Here is a 22,308-nt window from a genome sequence, read left to right as displayed (position 1 = left end):
TCTATGATGATGCAGTTACATGTAGAGGTCTTGGATTTGATTGGTGGATGGTCATGTGATTTCTTAGCTACATCCAATGAGGGAATGGCACAGAGAGTGAAGTGGAAATGGTAGAAGGGCTGTCCATGTTATGATATGTTCGCGGACATGGCGGTAGTTCTAGGACACCGCGTATTACATCTGGGGAATTTGGGGTGGGGAGGCATGCAAATGAGATTGAATGTAGCAAGGGTTTGGTCAGTAAGGTTTAGTATTCTTTTTGCTGAGAGAAGAACAGATAGCTATGGCTGAGTGTTTTAAAAAACAGATTGTGTGGATTTTGGGAGACTCGTGGATACTTTGGTTGAAGGTGCATGCTGAAAGCTGTGGAGTATCTATAGAACTTGGATTCCCACATGTGGAAGTGCACTGGCATGGAGTGCATGGAATGAAGTGGCTGGACTTGCTACCTCTCTGTGCAACTTTGAAGATAGAGGAACATCCAGAAATAATTGTTATTCATTGTGGAGGGAACAGTTTAGGACATGTGTCTGGAATTGCTTTGCAATTTGCAATGAAAGAAGGACTTCAGAAGATCATGGACATGTTTCCAAACTCCAAAGTAATTTTTTCACAGATTGCGCAGAGACAAATGTGGCTTTGTTCTTTCTCATGTGGTCCACAAATGGAGAAAGCAAGGCGTAATGTCAATAAGGCTGTTTGTGCCTTCCTAAGAGATTTTGGCATGTCCTCTTTTCACAATGAAAATATTATGTTTCCTAGTACATACATTTTTCAGAGATGGAGTCCATTTTACCTATGCTGGCAATCAGATTTTTCTGAGAAATGTACAAAATGCATTGCGACCTTTTTTAGAAATGCAGCATCCATTTCGAAGTAGGTGTTAAGTATTTATAATTTTTGACATACAAACACCTCCCAAAGGCTCTTTTCAGAGCCACCACTTCCTCCAGAGAAAAATGCAATGGTCACAATAGGGTAGCATCCCAATTTTTTTTATGTTCGCAAACTGTCCGCGAACTTTCAAGAAATAGAAAGGGCCCTGCGTTATTTATCTTTACTTCTGTTTTTTAACTGTGAAAGGCGGCTCTGAAAAGAGCCTTATTTTTATTTTGATTTTTGTTATTTTGTATTTTTTTGGGTTTTTTACGCACGACACACTAGAAGAGGAGGGGAAAGGAGGGTAAAGGGGGGGACACCAGCCACAGGGATAAGAAAGGGCAAGCTGAGAGAGGAAGATGTACAGTGGGTTTTATTTGGGTAGTGAGCAGGTTTTCTCGTGCTCTGAAACGATAGTCTCAAAAGCACTGCGAAGTCGCTCCCCCCTGCTGAGTACAGTGTCACAGTACATACATACAACTGTGACCCTTGAAAGGTAAGGGTCATCAGAATTCTGTATGGCCTGTGAGGCAGCTTGAGGAAGACGCTGTCCCACAGAGGTGTTCCTTGTGGTGACAGGATCAGAAACGGGGGATGAAGTAGAGGCAATCAACCTACTACGCTCTTCGCAAGGTACAACCTTGCGAATGGCCCCAGTGTGGAATGAGTTGACGTGTCGCTTCATGGTCGTAGTCCCAAAGCTATACGAACCATGCCTCCCGCGACTAAGTACCATTTTGCACTCATTGCAGGTGACAAGGTTCGCACGAGCCTTAGGACCATTCCCATGAACAGTAAACAACCGCCACACCCAAGAATCACGCCAAGGGCGGGTAGTAGGGTTTTCCTCTACCTCATTCTCGTCATCCTCTTCTTCCTCCTCTGTATCCTCACTCCTGTTCCCTTCTTCAGGCCCTTGGGAAGGTGGTGGTGGTGGAGGGGGTGGGAGTGGTCCTGAGGCAGATACAGCACCAGGTGGCAGCAGTGGAGCCACAGAAGCCATCAGGTTGAAGATGGAAATCTACAGGTTGCAGCAAAAATCTCTGTGCTCTGTAGAATAGCCAGAAACACAATGAGAATGAGCTCTAGGGCGTGGTCTTTTATAGGGGTGCTTGTGTGCGGTTCGCGGACATGCGCGCCGTCCGCAAGACAGATCGAACACCAAAAAAGGTTCAAAAAGTCACAAAAACTATGTGGAAACTTAGGATTAGTATGTGGGATTTGTGGTATGTTGAGGTTTTAATGAGAAATATTGTGTATTACTTGGAAATGTACTTTTAAAGTGTTCGAGGACACGAACAGTGTCCGCATTCAGAACACGCGATCAGCGTGGGCGCGGTCACATGATTGTTTCATGAGTATGTTCGCTAAGGTAGCAGCCGTCCGCAGGACACCCAATGTACGGACATTGTTTTGCGCATGCGTGTTGATGTTCTACGGACAGTGTTCGGGTCCTGAACTAATTAAAAGTGCGTCACACGTAAAACGAACAGTTACGGACAGCCGTTTGTTCTTAGCACAGTTTAATTTACTTGTGCACAATACGGACAAACATAGCGTCTCAAGCACACCTCCATTTTCATTTATTTACGAACAATTCAGGACACCACGAGTGTTCTTAGAACAGTTTCAACTTGCTAGCGAACACTACGAACAAGCATAGTGTTCTTAACGACACCTCCATTTTCGTTTTATTTACGAGCATTTCAGGACACTACGAGTGTTCTTAGAACATTTTCAACTTGCATGAGAACATTACGGACAGATATAGTGTCCTCAGGACACTTACATTTTCATTTATTTACAAACATTTCCGAACAACCGCGCTGTCCGTGGACACCTAAATTGGTTTTACCACAAAGAACTGAAAGTAATTACAACACAATATAAAAAAGTAACTTTATTTAACATATATAAACAATTTATGACCGAGAAGGTGGGGCAGAAACGGAAACAAAAACAGGAGAATTAGGGTTTTCCATATAAGTGGGAGCAGGTGAAGAAGGGATGGAAATCTCATCAAAACGTTGCGGTCCATGGAGAGCGTTTGGGGTTAAATGAATGGGATATGGTGAGGGGGGACAAGTACAGGTGGGACAATGGTATGTTGTTGGTGGTTTTAGGTGATCTTCCACAAAGTTCTTTAAATCCGTACAATTTGCCATAAGTTGGTCCATTTTGTGGGTAATGGGTTCAAGAGTGTTATCCACCGCTTCTTTTTCTTTGGAAGTTGCAATTTTTGTATGGTCTGTAAAAAAAAAAATGTTTATGTTGAATGTATACAAAATAATATTTATTAATTGGTTTATATAGTAAAGTGTGTACCATTAGGTGGACTATCTTCTAACATTTCGTCTAGTGGGAAATGCTCCTCTAGCCAGTCCAGAGTACTACACATTTCTGTGAGAAAACAAAAAAGTAATGTTTTTTTTTCTTATATAGAAAGTTTAGAAATATATGAGTAGAATAAAGTGCACTTACTATTTCTGGTAAGATATGTAATCAGTAGTCTATACGTCTGGTCTTGCTGTTAGTTGTGGAGTGCCTGTGAGGTAATTATGTTGGAAGCCACTTTATCTTCTTTTGGTATATTTCATTTTAAAACATATTGTATTTAAATGAATGTTTAGTGTGTTACTTATATGGGTTACATTTCTTAGTATAACTACATATACTTTGTATGTGTGCTGCTTTGTGAATTTGTTAAATGTTCCTATGCTATGATATACAATTACACATACCCACCCAGAGTTTTTAGGTGGTGGTACTGTTGGCCGAACATGTCCGCGGACCGTCAAATTCAGTAGAAAGGGTTCAGTATGTTCCATATTACATGTACGTAAAGTCAAAGTTATTATTGTTAAGTTGTGCTACTAAAAAACTATGAAATTCAGTAAAAAAATGTTGTTAAAGGGACGTTATGGTTAAGTTGCGCCACTAAAAACCTATGACATTCAGTAAAAAAATGTTGTTAAAGGGACGTTATGGTTAAGTTGCGCCACTAAAAACCTATGACATTCAGTAAAAAAACTTTGTTAAAGGGACGTTATGGTTAAGTTGCGCTACTAAAAACCTATCAGATTCAGTAAAAAGACTTTGTTAAGGGGCCATTTTGGTTCCAAGTAAAACCGAAAAACCCCTGAAATTCGCCAGTTATGGTAAGCTAAGCAACCATAACTCGCGCCACCACCGTGCACTGCTAAGACTAACACCCAGGACATCAAAGATGACATCACAAATGTCATTGATGACATCCCTGATGACATCACATGTGCATTTACTTTTCATGAAAAGTCTGTACAAGGGATTCTTAGTGTAATGTTAATAAAAAAAAGTGTCAAAGATTATTGGAATAAATATCAAGTGCTAATCAGTGCATTAAGATATGCATTGATATAAATAACATTCTATTATTAACTTCAATCCAGTATACTAAGGTACTCATGTGGAAACATAGGCATTGTGTGCAGCATACATGATGGAGGTGCAATATTCATAAGCTTGCCATGTTGAATAGTGAAATGATAACTGTTTTCATATTAGAGTTTTACGTACAGTGAAACTTGTGATAAGTAGGTAATAAAACCCACTTACTACATAATTGCATTATTACAGACAAATCACCAAGAGACAACACCACATACAAATATGAATATATACAAGAGAATTGAAGTAAGAAAAAGAAACAGCAATAGTAGCAGAAAGTGTTCATAACCTGATTACCTTTATGCAGAGAAATGATTGCTCTGTTTCAAAGCTGTTACTTACCCTATCTATATATATCACATGATGTGTCTGGACCCTAAGGAAAATAGTGTGAGTACTACATATAAAAATATGAGCATATACAGGGAAAGTACAGTAATAAAAAAACATCAAAACTATCAGAAAGTGCTGATAACTCTACTGATAATTTTAATGCACAGAAAGGATTGCTGTCTTTCAAGCTTGTGTCTTCCCCTATGTATAAGTTTCATATGATATGACTGGACCCTAAGGGAATTATTGTAAGAATATACTTGAAGGATAAGTCTACAAATATACTACCTTTTCCACTTTTAATTCCTGACTGTTACTGAAGAAAACCATGTGGACTAGATATGTCAGTAAAGGAAAAAAGGGGGAGCCAGACATGTGATGTCATCAATGACATTTGTGATGTCATCTTTAATGTCCTGGGTGTTAGTCTTAGCAGTGCACGCTGGTGGCGCGAGTTATGGTTGCTTAGCTTACCATAACTGGCGAATTTCAGGGGTTTTTCGGTTTTACTTGGAACCAAAATGTCCCTTTAACAAAGTTTTTTTACTGAATCTGATAGGTTTTTAGTAGCGCAACTTAACCATAACGTCCCTTTAACAAAGTTTTTTTGCTGAATATATATATATATATATATATATATATATATATATACATATCACTGCAGAATAAACTTTGTTGAGGGGATGTTATGGTTAAGTTGCCCTACGAAAAACCTGTGCACTTCACTAAAAAAAATGTTCGCCCTCCCCATTGTGGTTCAAATTAAAAACGAAAACCCCCTGAAATTCGCCAGTTATGGCAGACTGAGCCCCCTTACTTGGCATTGCCACTGTGCACTGCTAACACTAACACGCAGAACATGAAAACTGTCCTCTCAAATGTCACTGATGACATCACTGACAACATCACACGTTTAGCCTATTTGTTTTCATTGGCTGCCATATATATATATATGTACATTCAGTAAAGAAACTTTGTTAAAGGGATGTTATACTTCACAGTGAAACCAAAAAACACTGCACATTCCCTCATTATGGTAAGCAAAGCAACCATAACTGCCCGCACCACTGTGCACTGCTAACACTAACACCCAGGACAAGAAAGATGACATCACAAATGTCATATATATATATATATATATATATATATATATATATATATATACATACATATATATATATATATATATATATATATATATATATATATATATATATATATGACACGGCCCACGGTAGCAGGCATGTAGTTATGGTTAAGTTGCTAAATCCATAGAAGACCTCTTTTTGGGCAGCTTATAACTTTGCTCCCCCAAACTTTGCAAAAAAGGTATATGGCCCATTCAGAATTATTTTTTGCAAAATTTGGTGAGGTTTCGTCAAGGTGGGAGGGGGCAAAGTTATTGCGGGGCTCCCAATTTTTTTTCTTCCATAGACTGAATAGAGAAAAACTTTGCTCACGCCTACAGCCCAAACTGCTGGACGGATTTTCACCAAATCTTCAGCAGGAGAAGCGGCTTGGTCCCGGAAGCGTGCTTTTGTAAATTTGGTGGAAATCCGTCCAGTAGCTTTTTTTTACAATGACCAAAAAGTAGGTTCAAAACAATTAGTGATATCTTGGTTCAGTCCGTGGACCCATTTCCCTGTTTGCTCCACAGGCAGGGCTCTGATTGCCATAGAAGGCAACGTGGTGTCCGCGGACATCGGACGCGCCCGCTGATTGAATGGTGAAAAGCGTGAAGTGCGTCATATTTTTGGTAACACCCGCCATCTTGGATTCGCACACAGCGGCCGGTGTCCGCGGACATCGTGGTAAAATATATTAAAAAATACAACATTGCACTTATCAAATAATCTCTGGGGAGGTGAGGGGTGATGAGGATGCAATGGGATATGGCTGCAAGAAGCAAAAAAACAGGCGTTGTCAGGTTCAAGTGTGAAATGGTGGTCCTTTCGCCTTGGTGTTGCATGTGGCACACACCACAATGGTGCTGGCCCAGAGTGCACCAGCAGGGGTGTGGGGTGCATTGCACTTGGATTGGTCGCTTTCCAGGCCTTCACACTGCAGTACCGCTCAGGGGGGGCACTTTGTGTCCTGCCCCGTCTGCTGTGGAGGGTGGCTGATGTGGCACCCCGTCACTTCACCCTGATTGGTCGACCCAGCTGCTGGGTCTGCTGGCATGTGTCCCTGTCCACTACTGCATCTTGTGCTCGGCTGACATTAATGCATGGTCATATGCTGTGTGGGGGGGGTTGACTCACCTCCTGGCTGCTGGCACCCGCCTCCGCTCCACTGACTCCCTCGATGCCCTGCTTGTCGAGACTGGTGCTACACTTCTCCTCCCATGCTACCAGAACTAGGGGCTCGGTGGTTACACCTCCCAGTTGCCAAGGCCTCCTGACAGTGTCGGCAGAGGAGTCCCTGCACCCTGACCCAGAGGTCATTCCACCTCTTGCAGCAGTCCTCTGCATGATGGAGGACACTGCCCACCGCAGTCACCTTCTGGCTGATTGCCAGCCAGATGGCAGTTTTGCGCTCGCCTGTAGTTTTTCGCTGTATGTTGCCATACAGCTCCTCACAGTGGGCAACTACCTCATCTGTGAGGACTACCAGTTCTCCCTCACTGTGTTTAGGCTTTCTCAGCCGGTTCTCTGGCACCTTCCCTCGGGTCTACTCCTGAGACATGCCTCCAGTGGGTTTCAGGTTCGGATGGCTGCAGGAAGTGGGTGATTCAGGTTGGATTCAGTTTTTCAAGATGGCTACCGCCATGCTTCCTGTTCCAGTGATTATAACAAAGGGGTTGTCCTCCCCTCTATGAATCTGAAAGGTGTACGGGAAGAATTCAGTGTACACTGGTTGTTTAGACCCTAATGGGAACACATGTCATTCTGGGCAACCATTAAGAAAAGCAACATGCTTGCTGGTGCTAAACACATGACTCAAAAAGTATAAGTAAAACAAATTTTTAATTTTTCATTTAGCTTTCTATAATTAGCTTTTTTTTTATTTTTAGTGCAGAAAATTCCAGTAGTTTCTTTTCATAACGGTACATGATGTCCATTCATGTAATAACATACATAGTTTAAAGTTCACTGTATAAAAAAGAAACTGTACTTGGTGACAAGAGAAGTGGGTTCATCATTTTTGCATATGACCAACATCTTGAAAATCAAAGTGTCCCATGTCATTGGGAAAAGAGAACACACTGTGAGAATGTAAGATGAGGAGACGGTTGAATCTGTGTCTCCTGTGCCCGGCTAAACTCTGACCTTATATTCGGTCTACGTCTGGATAGGATGTTAGGGATTTAGGAGGCAGCACAAAAGAAAGCCCATGGAAAGTCTGGGTGGGTGTGCTGCTGACGTTTTGGCAGGATAGGTTGATAGCCTTCTTCTTGGGCCAAAAAACGTCAGGAGACTCACTGGTCGTGCTTCCAGTGAGCGCATATGCACGCAGTGGCTTCCAAAATGGGGCAGGTAAGGAAGCAAGTGGAAGCTGCGTGGGTAGACGGGGTGGCCAGGTAGGTGGGAGGCGACCCTTGTGCGTGGCTGGTACGAAGTCGCTGATGCGATGGACAGAGTCCGAAGGAAGTCCACGGGAGGTGACACCTTAGAAACACTGTATCAGGTTGAAGGAGCACATGGTGCGTGAGCGCGGGGAGCCCAAAGGGGAGACCACCAAGAGAAAAATCTTCGAGGCTGGGGAGCTCATGGGTATAATTCAACTTGTGAGCTCTGATGCTGTTGCCGGCGGGTAGCAACGAGATGCAGGCGTTTAAATTGGTGCCTGTTCCAGTGATGACGCTATTTCTGCTGCCGCTAATTGTGCCAGCGCTACTGCTGCTGGATGATGTCGATGGTAGCACTATTAGCACCAAGATTCCAGCAGAGTGCTTTGTTTCGGCGCTGATTCCACCGGGCGGTATTAGCGTTACTGTCGAAGTGGGGTGTGCATTCACACCATGTTGTGATTCGGCACTAAAACTGCCGCTTGTTCTGGTGATAATGCAAATTCTGCTTGGCCGAAATTCTGCCGGAATACCGCCCGACTCATGATGAGGCCCAAAGACGGAGAGGAGAAATAGGAACAGAAACAAACAAGCCAGGGACAAAGACAAGTCCAGCAAATCAGCGGAATGAGAAGACAAAAATCATCATGAGGATCTGAGAAGCTGGCTGAAGGGCGATCCATGAAGAGACAGTTCTTTCAAATGCTGGCGAAGATGGGAGTCCAAAGTGTGAGGTGAAAGAAGATTGTTCTGGGCGAATAGAGTCTAGGTATCAACTAGTGGACGATAGAAAGCAGGATGGAGGTCCATTCTAAGATGTCCCCTGGAGAAACATCCTCCAGAGGAAATTAAGCTGCAAGTCCTTTTTTGGAACTCATTGATCCACGAGAAGGGTGATCTATGGAGTCATGGGGGTTTCACCACAGCTGGCAAGATCTCCGGTGAATAGAAGGCCCATCATGGTGCAAATTAATTCAAACTTCGAGATCTGAGATCAGGGCACAGCTTAAACAGGTGCTGGTGTGGCTTGTTAACAGCGCACAGGAGACACCCCTGGGTCATGGCATGAAGGAAGATGCACAACATAAGTGGCAATGGCAAAGGTTTGGGCAGCAGGGTCAAGCATGCAACAGCTTTGCAGACATGACACGGAAGAACTCCAGAATACCCACAAGCAGGCTAAAACTGGCCTATAGGCAAATAGGACAATGCCTGAACAAAACACACAAAATGCTAGTGTGGGCCAGTTTTTTTGGGTCAAAGTGGGGCACTTTTCTGGCAAAGGTGGGCCAGGTTGATAAGTTAAGAGATAAGGGCCCTCCTTATGAGGTTGCCAGCGGTGCCGTTAGTAACGGTGCCGGTGCTTAAGTGACTTATCTTCCGGTAGGGGCCTGAACTACCGGTAGGTCAGGCCTGCCAATAGTTCCCAGCCCCTACCGCAGACTCAGAGTAAGCAGGTTTGGAAAAGGTGCCGGTAACGTTGTTTCCGGCACCTTTTCCAGACCGGCTCACTCATAATGAGAGCCAAAGTCCCTTATCAGTAGGCAGCAAACGCAGCAGGTGAACAGGCCACTGGGAAAGAGAGCAGCAGGCCCATGGGCACCGAGTACGCCGGTGCTCTGTGCTCCAGGCACACCCGGGAAACGCTATTTTCTTAGAATGGGGCGTATTGGCTTTTTTTTCCCCGGCAGCTCGCCCCACCCCCCCCCCAGAATCTGGTAGGCAAGAACAGGCGAGCGGTGGAGAGGGGGAGTGAAGGAAAAATAACAGCAAAGAGAAGTAGGGGGTGCTGCTATCTCTCTGACCATCTCTGGGGCAATGCTAAGATGAACCCCATTTTAGCATTTGACTCCAACCTGAAGGTATACGTCTCAACCCACCAGCATCTGGCAGGTATCCTGCCACCCTCACCCCTTGCATCTACTCGTCTGGACAATCAGGACATTGTCCACCTTCATTAACATGCGCCATAGTGCATTTTTCAGGAAGGGTTGTAAAGTTGTATTTTCCATCAGCAGGGCACCAAGTACAGCCCATTACGTGATCAAGGTATCACACCCTGTAGTTCTTTGTTAGAACTTTGTTAGAACTTTCTATATACGTCTTTCATCTATTGCAATTCCATGTTTGAACCTCAGTGATGCGGTTTGTGTTTTTCCTTGTGCTGTTGCTAATCAGGAAGGAGAGCTTCTGAGGCCCTGTCAATTAAGAAAGTTGTGGCGTGCCCCCAGTTTCTAATTCTCACAAGAAAGTTGTGGCGTGCCCCCAGTTTCTAATTCTCACAAGAAAGTTGTGGCGAGCCCCCAGTTTCTAATTCTCACTAGTCTTGAGCTGCCTTTGTGGGTCAGGCATGGGGGAAGCCTGTAAATCCCCTGTTTTCTCGTCGTTGATGGATTTCCTGCATACAGGTTCCCACAGGGGGTTGTCTACAGATCTCAAATTCCACGCAGGGGCTCAGCCGTGGGGATAGTTGAGATTTCAAAGGTCATTTTATGATTGTCTCTCTTTCTCATTACACCCAGAGACAGCAACTCTATTGGCAAGCCATTTCTTTAGAAACAGTTCACAGCCTACTAAATAGTCAATCCCCCAAAGAGGAAAGGCAGCTGAATATCGATCTCTGGCCAAATACCACATGTTTTGGTCTGTATGGGACAATATGGTAAGTATGCCATGTCTTACTTTTGAGGAGGACTGACTATATGTTCTCTGTAATGAGGGTAGGTAATGGGAATCCCTGCTGAACTACACTCTATATTTAAGAGTCAAAATTTGTTTGTGGGTTTGTGGCTTGGTGAAGTGTTGTTCCTTATACAATTCCACACCGTTTCCCCAACCTGCACCACATTTTGCATAGTTACCTATTAGGACCCCCAGTACATTACTGGCTACATGACATTTGGACACCCCAACCCTTTCCCTGGATTTCAGCAAAAGTCAAAATGTGTTTGTGGGTTTGTGGCTTGGTGAAGCGTTGTTCCTTATACAATTCCACACCGTTTCACCAATCTGCACCAGTTTGTGCATAGTTACCTGTCAGAACCCTCCAGACGTTACTGGCTACATGGCATTTGGACATCCCACCCCTCTACCTGGATTTCAGCAAAAGTTTTAAAAAAATGTGTGGGTTTGTGGCTTGGCGAAGCCTTGTTCCTGATGCAATTCTAAACCAGTTCACCAATCTGCAACAAAGTTTGCATAGTTACCTGTAAGGACCCTCCAGGCATTACTGGCTACATAACATTTGGACTCCTCAGCCCTTTCCCAGGATTTCAGCACCTTCACACATGAGACGGTTTCCTGAAATCGGTGAAACATCAATGTGGTCGTAGAAGGACCAGTCTCGAGGCCCAGAAAACCATGTTTCGAGCCCCTAGAATGCACAGTTCCTGAGATATTTGCACCACAATGAACCGCACCACACCACGGTGATGAGACAGGTCGGGAGAGAGCATAGAAGGTCCCAGTATGCAGCAGAACACCCACTCTCGCTTCCCCTCAACGTCTGCCCTGGGGCAGCCAGATGCATCCATTCTCAGTGCAGTTTACTTCAGAGTGCGAAGCACATCAAGCTATAAGCGAATCAGAACAGCGACCTACAGGATCATTGATTTTCAACAATTGAGGAGTGTTTTCATGTCTGTCTACAGAACCGTTTTGGAGAACGGGTCCTTTTGCTAGTAGCCAATAAAAATGATGGGTGGAAAGTTATGAATGAATCATAACCATTGGTGTGCCATGGGCAACTTTCCACAACACAGATTTGTTTTAGCATTTGTGTGTCACTGCAGAAGGGGATCAGTCATATGCAAATTTGTCCGGTGCTGCTTCCAGTGGGGGCAATTAAGCCGGAAACTCTAAGCTATGTCGCATCTACCCTGAAACTCAAGTAATCCCGAACATATTTTGACTGTCAGTATTGCCCACTGGGGGAGACTGTGTGACTAGTGAGATGCCCTGTGAAGCAAGCGTTTCCGTTCCGGGACTCATTCTAAGGTGTGGGCAAGTCATAAGCGCCCTATGTTTCATGATGCCCCAGAGTATATTGATTAGATTGCAGCACAGGCACAAGGGTTCACTGTGGTACCCGAGTTGCAACAATAAGTTAGGCGCCATGGCATTCAGATTCCTGAGTGAACCCTTTCATGTATTAAGTGTAGCACAGAAAACCTTTTATTTTCTGCATGTCCTTTTAACCTGATGAATTTGGCAGATTGGTGATTTATGGGGGCTATTTCAATTGTGTGTTTGTTCTACAGTATTGCTATGTTGCTGAACCAAGACCAAGCCCCTCAGAAAGAGATTGGAGACACCTGCCACAGCTTTCCTCATCCCCGTCACCTGTCAGACTATGGCTGCCCATGGACCACAGCATCTGTCTTTCTTCTCTGAGGATAAGCTGCCCCACTTAGCATCTCCTTTGCCTCTTCACTGGCAGCAACTCCTGTCATAGCTGCAGAGATGGTGCCCCATTCACCTTCTTCTTCTCTGCTTTTTCACAGGCCACAGCCTCTGTCTTTCTTCCCTAAGGATAAGGTGATGCACTCACCTTCGTCTCCTTTTAGTGCAAGCTCCCCCATTTACCCGCTTCTCACCCTCTTTCTACACTCTCCAGGTTTTTTCTTTCCACCTTTCGTCACTCTCTGCATTTCCTCTTTCATTCCATCTTCCTACACTCTCTGGTTTTCTCTTTTATTCCACCTTCCTCCACTCTCTGGTTTTCTCTTTCATTCCACCTTCCTCCACTCTCTGGTTTTCTCTTTCCATCCACCTTCCTCCACTCTCTGGATTTTCTCTTTCACTCCACTTTCCTCCGCGCTCCAGATTTTCTCTTTCACTACGCTCTCCTCCAAGCCATAGGTTCTACAGTCTGCCCGCTCCTCACTCCTCTGATAGTCACCTTGTCCACTCCACAGCCTTTGCTTTCTCATTCAACAGCCCTCCAGCTCTTTAGTACTATAACTCGCCAGCTCTGCATTTAAAAGCTCTCTCTCGCTGCTATCCATGGAGATGGCCTTTATTTAGGCCGTGAACTGAATAGCTGCTTCCTGAATGGCTTGAAAGTTCAGGTAATCTGTCCTGGCATGATAATTGGCAGCGATGTTTTATATTCCTGAGCGTGGGATAGAATCCTTTAAATAGGTCAGCCTGTGTGGAGCTCTGAGCTGCTGCGAGGATGCTGCTGTTTTGATTCTGCCTCTCCAGTACAGTTTCTGCCGTTGGAGGTTAGTGTGGCTGTCGTCTGTACGCAGCAGGTTTGTTTGCGTACTATAAAGTCATGTTGGCTGATGGGAGAAAAAACGCTTCTGCTTTATTCTGTTTCTTGTGGATGTTTCTCCAATTGATTTCAATGTGTGTGTTGGCTGAAGGAGACTCTCTTTTTACAGGTTTACAGCTGTACGGAAAACGTGAGCTTCCCTTTCCTCAAGTCTCCCTCTAGTGTGGGCAGGAGGTGGAGTCATAGCTCTGTGTCTTGTTGTTGCACAGGAAAAATAGCACTTCTCCCTGTCGCCCTGGGTGTTAAATGGAGGAGAAGTGAGAGTCTCTCATAAATGTTCTCTTTATGGTGGGGAGTGCACATCTGTGGGCTGATTAGAGTCTTCCTTCCCTTAAATCTATGTTTGAGTTTCCGGTATGCGCTCTGAGTGTCCCCTTTTGTGAGAAAGGATTATTCTAGGAGTTGTAGTCCTTATTTATTTGTTCCCTCAGAATGGTCTCTGAAACACGGCCTTGTGATATATTTCTACAAGTGTTTTCTGGTAATGTTGGCTTTGAGAATCTGGAGATATTATCCCAGGACCTTGCCGGCCTGCACAGTACCAATACCCACCCCACCTCTGAGATCCACCCACCCCAGCTGTCATTTACTGTAATTATCTATGTGTATGAGTTCGTGCTTTGCCCAATCTGTGGCTCCATTGTGATTCCTCCTTCAACCCCTGTACTTCAGCCTAGACTTCATTCTTCTGTTAATCAGTCTGCAATAGGATTGCTCCAGCCCATGGTGTATTCTCAGATCTATGTAAAAACAAGTTTTTTTTTTGTTGCTCCCTAGTAAAATGGTTGACATTTCTTTTGTTTGAATGCATTTTGTACCACAAAAGGTGTGGTCAGACCCACCCACCTCTTCTCTATAGCTGACCCCTACCCACATCTACTTATTTGCAGAAAAATGTGATAAAAGAATCAGCCCAAGAAATGTATACCAATTTACATTCTACCAAAAAGCAGAGTATCGTATCCTCGTGTATGGTGCTTGTGTTATAAGTACTCACATTTCTTAAATACATACAATGCAAAACAAAATCCTAGGTTGCTGTCCCTGAAGTGGATCAGAATGTGTTGCAATATTTAAAGCATTGAAAGGCGTCCCTTAAATGTCCAGTAAAGGCCACCGATTATGCCACCTTTTGAACTCAGTCACTGTTGCTTAGGCTCTGCTGCTCTATGGGAGTCTGTTCATTATGTTTCAGATGTAATAGCTACATTAGTGATCCTGGAAAACAGGTGCGGTTTCGATCAGATAATGCACCTGACATGCCTCGCGCTTGGCTTCAGGCTCTACAGTGGCAGCTAGACAGCAGTATCTAGCATCTCAATCCCCACTGTCAGGGTCTGACATTGTTCAGAGTAAATTGAGGGAGAAGAATTTTCCCTGTTGAAGTAAATTTTTTCTGAGGTTTATCTCCTCCCAGGTTTATCTCTCATTGTGTGCTCCCGGGAGAGACAAGCTTGCCTCCAACTCCAATTCACTACTGTCAAGGTTCCACACTACTTTAATATGCCGGCGTGGCAGTTGATACCCTGTCTCAGATAGCCTGTGGGGCCTCCTATATGTCTTTCCTCTGATTCTTCTCATTCTTCCAATTATGTTATGTTATATTATTTGGCATTTATATAGCGCTCTATATATCATTGGTATGACCTCAAAGCGCTGGTAGGTTGAACGTCCTCGGGGACCGTAGTCCAGGTCAGTTGAGAGAATAAGGTGTCGTAGGGAGCTTGGGTGCACCAGTTATGTGTGCAACTGGTATAATCGCCTGAAGGCAGCTGCATCCGAGCATTTAGGTGTGGTGTTATTGATATCAGTTGAATGTGTGCAGTCTGGCGGGTGGACACCAAGACTGGGTTTTGAAAGCGTTAGGCCTGTAGGACGCTTATGTGTGCAGCTAGACCGGTTTGTCATGGGATATAGCTGCGTTTTATTAGAATGATGAGGTGTTTATGGGTTAATGTTTGTATGTGAGCAACTAGGCCGAATTTGATCGAGGGTTTAGCTGTACTCTAAATGAGTGATGGTGTAGAGCAGGGAGTAGGCATAGTGATATGGGGATGAGAGTTTGGGTTGAGTTATCCAAGACATAGGTAAGTAACATTAACAATTCGATTGGATTGTGTCCTCCAACGTATTCCTTATCTTAGATGTATTCCATCCAGCTTTAGGTGCTTTGGAAAAAGTTTTGGCAGAGGTCGCCGTGCGTCGATGCCGTCGAGTTGATGGTCCCTCGAATGTCTCTGTCGAGGTTGATGTCATCGGGTATACAAGTAGCACGCGCGGCGCCCTCGAAGCCGGCGCTGTCGACGACCACTATTTTGTCGACGCCATCGACACCTTTGTCGACATCGACCCCGACCCCGAGCCTTCAGCGCCAAGGGTTCCAAAGGCTCCAGTTCATGCTATTAGGCAACCTCAGCCTTTTTGTGTGCCAGGACAAATTTGGAGGGGTGGATCCTATGTTACTACTCCTCATATGTAAAGGCGAGAGCAATGGCCAGTCAAAGGGGCCAGAGAAAGGCCACTCGCGGTGGACGAGGAAAGCGTGCAAAGCCAACTCCAGCTGCAGCCTCTTTGCCATCAGCGGCTGCAGCAACCGCCACAAAACCCGCTTTGAGGACTTGCATCACGAGAGACCAGTGGGAGGCAGGCTGTCACAGCATCTGCAAGAATGGCGAGGCATTACTTCAGATGTTTGAGCTCTAGAAATAATAGCCCAAGGTTACTGCCTTCCTTTTCTAATGCAACCTCAAAGCAATCCACCAGAGAGACACCTTTTGAAGTTTTCAGACCCGCTCCTGCAGCAGGAAGTTCTAACCCTGCTGGAGAAAGGTGCTATAGAACCAGTACCTGTAGCGGAGAGAAACAAGGGATGGTACTCCCCTTACTTTTTGATCCCCAATAAGGACAGAGGACTGAGACCCATCTTGGACTTAAGAGGCTTGAACAAGCTCCTCAGGAAGGACAAGTTCAAGATGCTTACTCTTTCTCAGATCCTTCAGGCCCTGCAACTTCAGGATTGGTTTAGTGTCATTGGACCTCCAGGATGCTTATTTTCATGTGACAATTCATCTGAAGCACAGAAAATAACTGAGGTTCGTAGTTGGCGACTCACACTATCAGTTTCGAGTCCTCCCATTCGGATTGACCTCCGTCCCAAGGGTCTTTACCAAGTTAATGGTAGTAGACACAGCGCACCTCAGGAGAGGGGGGATTCACGTCTACCCCTACCTGGACGATTGGTTGATCAGGGCACGTTCTGCTGAACAAGCGATGGATCATCTGAAAATCACCTGCCACTTCCTCCACAAACTGGGATTCTCCCTCAATTTCAAGAAGTCACAAATGACACCTTCCCAACAGCTCCAGTACATAGGGGCTGTATTAGACACATCTGTGGGAAAGAGCTTGCCTCCCAAGTCGAGGGCTCAAGACATTCTTCAGATGGTTTCCAAATTCCAAAATACCCAAAGTCTCCAGGCCTACGACTTTTTAAGGTTGCTGGGCCTCATGGCATCCTGCATCTTCCTAGTGCCAGAGGCACACCTGAGGAAGAGATCCCTTCAATGGGCTCTAAAGACTCAATGGTCCCAGTTCTCAGGTCAAATGATGGATTTTCTTCAGATTCCGAAAAGGGTTTGTCAGGATCTTCTGTGGTGGACTTGCACAGAGAATATCCCAAAAGGAGACCAGTTTGGCAACCATGGCCGGAGATTACAATAGTGACGGACGCCTCACTCATGGGGTGGGGAGCTCATGCCAACGAGCTGACAATCAGCAGTCGTTGGTCTCCATCGGAGTCCAAACTACACATCAACCTTTTAGAGCTGAGAGCAATCAGACTAGCGCTGAAGGCTTTTCTACCATCTGTCAGAGGAAATAATGTCCTGATAATGACAGACAACACAGTGGCCATGCATTATCTAAACAAAAGAGGAGGTGTAGGGTCACTACCTCTGTGCAGAGAGGCAATGCAGCTCTGTTATTGGGGAATTCAAGAAGGAATCTCCTTAACGGCAGTTCATCTAGCCGGCGAGGAGAATATGACGGCGGACGCTCTGAGCAGGCAGAGCACGGTGTCCCACGAGTGGCAACTGGCTCAGGAAGTCATTCAAGAGATCTTTGCCTTTTGGAGAACCCCTCAAGTAGACCTATTTGCGACCGGAATCAACCGGAAGTGCGAAAGGTATTGCTCAAGGGAATTTTCCCCGAGAGAAGCCCTAGGGGACGCGTTCGTGGTGGAGTGGAACTTCCCATTATTATTATATGCGTTCCCTCCGATTCCCGTCATTCCTCAGGTCATCAGGAGAATTAGACGGTTCGGAAACCACATGATCCTAATTGACCCGCATTGGGCCAGGAGAACGTGGTACCCGAACCTTCTAGACATGTCCATCTGTCCCCCATTACGTCTTCCTCAGAGAGAGGACCTTCTCTCACAAATGGAGGGCCAGGTTCTCCATCCGGAGGTCAAGATTCTCAACCTTCACGCTTGGTATCTGAAAGGCTGAGATACAAGGATTGGGACCTTCCAGATGAAGTCATGAAGGTGTTGCTTTCAGCAAGAAGACCAGCAACAAAATCTCTATACCGTTGCCGTTGGAAAACGTTTTGTAACTGGTGCAGGGATAATAATGTTGATCCTTTTCTATGTTCTATTCCGGAAGTACTGTCCTTCCTCTTGTCCCTAGCACATAGAAGTCTAAATGTTGGGACCATTAAAGGTTATCTTGCAGCACTTTCCATTTTCAAGCGCTCATCGGAGGAATGCTCCTATTTCAAAATTCCTTTAGTGGTACAATTCTTAAAAGGACTCACCAATGTGTTTCCTCCTTACCCTTTCCAAGTACCAATTTGGGATCTTAATCTGGTTCTAAAATTCTTGATGTGTGTCCCTTTTGAACCCTTGCACACTTGTCCATTAAGATTACTAACATGGAAAACTGCTTTCCTAGTTGCTTTAACATCTGCAAGAAGAGTGATTGAATTGCAGGCACTGTCTTCTGGGCCTCCCTATACTGTGTTCCATAGGGACAGAGTGGTATTAAGGGTTAAACCCTAATTTTACCTAAAGTTGTGTCTGATTTTCATTTAAATCAGAAAATTGTTCTACCCACATTATATCCTCCACCTCATCCTAGTAAGGAAGAGGAAAGATTGCACAGGTTGGATCAGAGAAGAGCTCTAAGCTTTTACATTTCTAGGCTTTCCAAGCTTAGAGTGGATAATCAACTTTTCATTGGCTACGACAGAAGGAAATTGGGTCAATCGGTGTGAAAACAAACCATATAACGTTGGATTGTGCTTTGCATTTCAGAATGCTACAGATTAGCAGAGAAAGACCCACCAGAAGGCTTAAGGGCCCATTCCACCAGAGACATCGCCTCTTCGACAGCCCTTCAAAGAGGTGTTCCCATAAAATCCATTTGTGAAGCAGCAAGTTGGTCATCGCTGCATACTTTTTCAAAATTCTATAGTTTGGATGCTTCCCATTCTAAGGAGCTGAATTTTGGCAAAGCAGTACTATATTCAGCCATTTAAGAGTATCAAAAATCTACTCCCTCCTCCAGAGAATTTTCCATACTGCTTTGGGAGTCTATCTGAGATAAGGAATACGTTGGAGGACACAATCCACTCGAAGAACAAGTTATTTACCAACTGGTAACATTCTTTCGATTGGATGTTCCTCCAACGTATTCCTCATTGCTCTCCCATCCTACCCCTCTGTAGATTTTCCGTGTTATTGCCACTTCAACTCTCGCAAGGCTAATACCTGACTCCCGGCACAATCTACAGAGTAGAACAAGAGTGGGGGGAAAAACAGAACTGAGGCCAACGGGTGCCACGCGTGCTTCTTGTATACCCGATGACATCAGCCTCGATGGAGGCCTTCGAGGGACCATCACTCGACGACATGACATCGACGCACGGCACCCTCTGCCGAAATTATTTCCGAAGCAGCTAAAACTGGATGGAGTACATCTAGGATGAGGAATACGTTGGAGGAACATCCAATCGAAAGAACATTACCAGTTGGTAAGTAACTTGTTCTTCTATCCAAGTGTGGCACATGCTAACATTCACAATTCCATCCGAGTGCAGTACTTCCCAACACTCATAATCCTATCTAGGTGCGACTCGGTTCACGATTGCATCTAAGTGCGGCACAAGCCATCATTCACGATTCCATCTAAGTGTGGCACATGCTATCATTTACAATTCTATCTAAGTTGTAGTATTTGCTAACATTCACAATACCATCTAGATGCGACTCAGGCCAATGTTCACGATTCCATCTAATCATGAACATTAATGCATTAATGCCATCATTCACAACTTCATCCAAGTGTGATGCAATGTTCAGCATTTGCATCTCTATCCAGATGCAACTCAGGCAAATGTTCACAACTCCATCTAAGTGTGGCACATACTATCATTCACAGTTCCATCCAAGAGTGGGGCACGCTAACATCTACTTTCTATCTAGATGCGACTCAGGCCAGTCTTCACGCTTCCATCTAATCGTGAACATTAATGTATTAATGCTATCATTCACAATTTTATCTAAGCGTGACGCACTCTAGCACTCACATCTCTGTCCAGATGCGCCTCATGCCAATGTTCTCAATTCCATCTAGGTGTGGGGTATGGTAACATTCACATTTCAATCTCGATGTGACGCAGGCTAATGTCCACGGTTCTATCTAAGTGTGGTATATGCTGTCATTTACAATTAAGTTGTTTGTTGGATTTGCTAACATTCATAATCCTATCTAGATGCAACTCCGGCTAATATTCACAATTGTATCAAATGTGGTACTTAGTAGCTCTCAAAATCTATTTAACTTGCTGACAAGCACAAATGTGTCTAGATGCAACGCAAGGCATGAATTACAATCCTGTCTTGGCTAGACGTAGGCTGATGGTCACAGTTCTATATAAGTAAGAGTCTTGTAAGTGATGGTCGCCTGGCAGTCTATGTTTTGGTAAGGTAATAAGAATAATGTTGAGTGGCAGGGCTTTCTGGAGTAGAATGATTGCTTTACTCTCCACCAATGCCACACTTTTTTAGTTTCTGTCGGTTGACGGCTGGCCTCACTGGCTTCCCCTGCTGACACCTGCAGACACACCTTGGAGCCACCTCTGTAGGAGTCGCCCTTTGCCTTGGGGCCTTTCTGCCCTGGCATGGTGAATTAAAAGCGCCTAGGCAACCAATCACAGACGATGGGAGGGCATGGGTGGCGGGACAAAAGAAAGAATCGGGGAAGTGGGAGCGGGCTGGGAGAGGGAGTACGGAGGGCATGCGGCCGGGCTGGGGGAGTTGGAAAGTGGCCTAGGAGGGTCAGGGTGAGCTAAAGACACTCATCTGGGGCAAATTTGAAATGGAGCTGGCTTCGAGCACCGCGGCTCGGTAGCCTGCTAGAGAAGCAACAGGGTTCCAATCACATGCTCACAGAAACAGGGCTGTCTCACCTTAGCTTCCTTGCTGTCCCAGAACATCTGAGTTCTTGCATCTGGAAACTGAGAAGAGGGGATTAGTGAACAAGGGTATGTTGGAAGAAGTGACTTTGGCCATTGAACAATCCAAAAGCCTGGGCTACTTTTTCTTCTTAGTGTTTTGATATGATATGATGTGGCATATTACGCGCCTGTACACAAATGTTTCTAGGCGCGAACATATGTTCCTGTTTTCTTGTGAGCCAATGAGAATTGTAGACGTCTTGAGAGAAAATTTTCTTTTTTGGGGTGTCTGTTGCTTCTTTGGCCTACTTAGTACTGTAGGAGTTCCTGTTGCAATGTTGTATGCATTTATTAAGGTATACCCCAAGTACGTGAACGTCTGTTTTCTTTGCATCCCATAGAGACAGCTGAGTACAAAGCCATCCATGTCGTTAGCACTACGTGTGTCAAGATCGCAATTGATATTGGCCCAGGATTTCCAGGATCCTCAGTACAGTATTTCAGAAATTGGGACTCAGGCCTCCTCCTGCTTACTACAGAGTGGTATATTCGTGTATCTCCCGATTGCAACTTCTCTTCTTCATTGGGATCTCCTATAGGTTGTCATAACTTTCAGTCATCCCTTCTTGAGCCCATTCGGAAATTCGATCTTACGTTTCTCTTTGTACACTGTTTTAGTTATCACCACTTCAGCTGCTCAGCTAGGGAAGATCGGGTCTTTGCTCTGCTTGGAACTGTACATGTGTTTCCTTGCTGATGATTTTGTTTCCTTGCCGAGGATTTGGTGCTGGGGCCTTGCCCTTCTTTTCTACCTATGATTGTTGTCGCACTCCTGCTCTGGATCGAAACACATCACATACATGTCATGGCCTTAAGACAGAATGACATACCTAGACATAAAGGCTTGTAACATAGCCTATTCTGTTCATGCTGGTCCTTCTTCCATGTTGATCAATGAAGGGGTATGTTTAATCTCCGTCCCTAGAAGCCATATCCAGATTCTTTAGCACCTTTCATGTGTTCGAGAGTCCTCGTGACGTTCTTGAATCCTTTTCTCTTTTGTTCCCTCTTCCAAAGAGATCTGGAACCTGCTTTTGCTTTTAAAGCTACCCGACGTTCTCTGGCACTTTATTAGAGTGTTTGCTGCAGTTCCAGCTTATCTTGCTCGTCAGCCCTCTGACTGAATTCTCATCAGCCCCAATCTTCACACCTGTGAAAATATCAGACTCAGAAAGAAGAAAAAGCAACAGCTCTTGGGTCAAGAAGTCCATATGAATGCACTGAATGACATGCGGCTAGAAACATATTTTTGTAATAGACGTTCACTTGATTTGCATTTACTGTCTACATCCTACTCAAAAGCTTCCTGGTGCAATGTATGCAAGGAACGATCCTTCACGAACCTCCAAGACAGTTTGACAAGGTC

The 22,308-nt window shown here is 44.7% G+C and overlaps 1 protein-coding gene across 4 annotated transcripts in view; it reads left to right on the top strand.

Moving 5' to 3' along the window:
• Positions 1-22,308, top strand: part of OSBP2 (oxysterol binding protein 2) — a 2,072,116-nt gene that overhangs the window by 143,702 nt on the left and 1,906,106 nt on the right. The window lies entirely within an intron of this gene.

The sequence above is a fragment of the Ambystoma mexicanum genome, chromosome 10 (assembly GCF_040938575.1).
Source record: "Ambystoma mexicanum isolate Mex_15411 chromosome 10, UKY_AmexF1_1, whole genome shotgun sequence".
Lineage (NCBI taxonomy): Eukaryota > Metazoa > Chordata > Amphibia > Caudata > Ambystomatidae > Ambystoma > Ambystoma mexicanum.
This window is presented reverse-complemented; position numbering and strand designations above follow the sequence as displayed.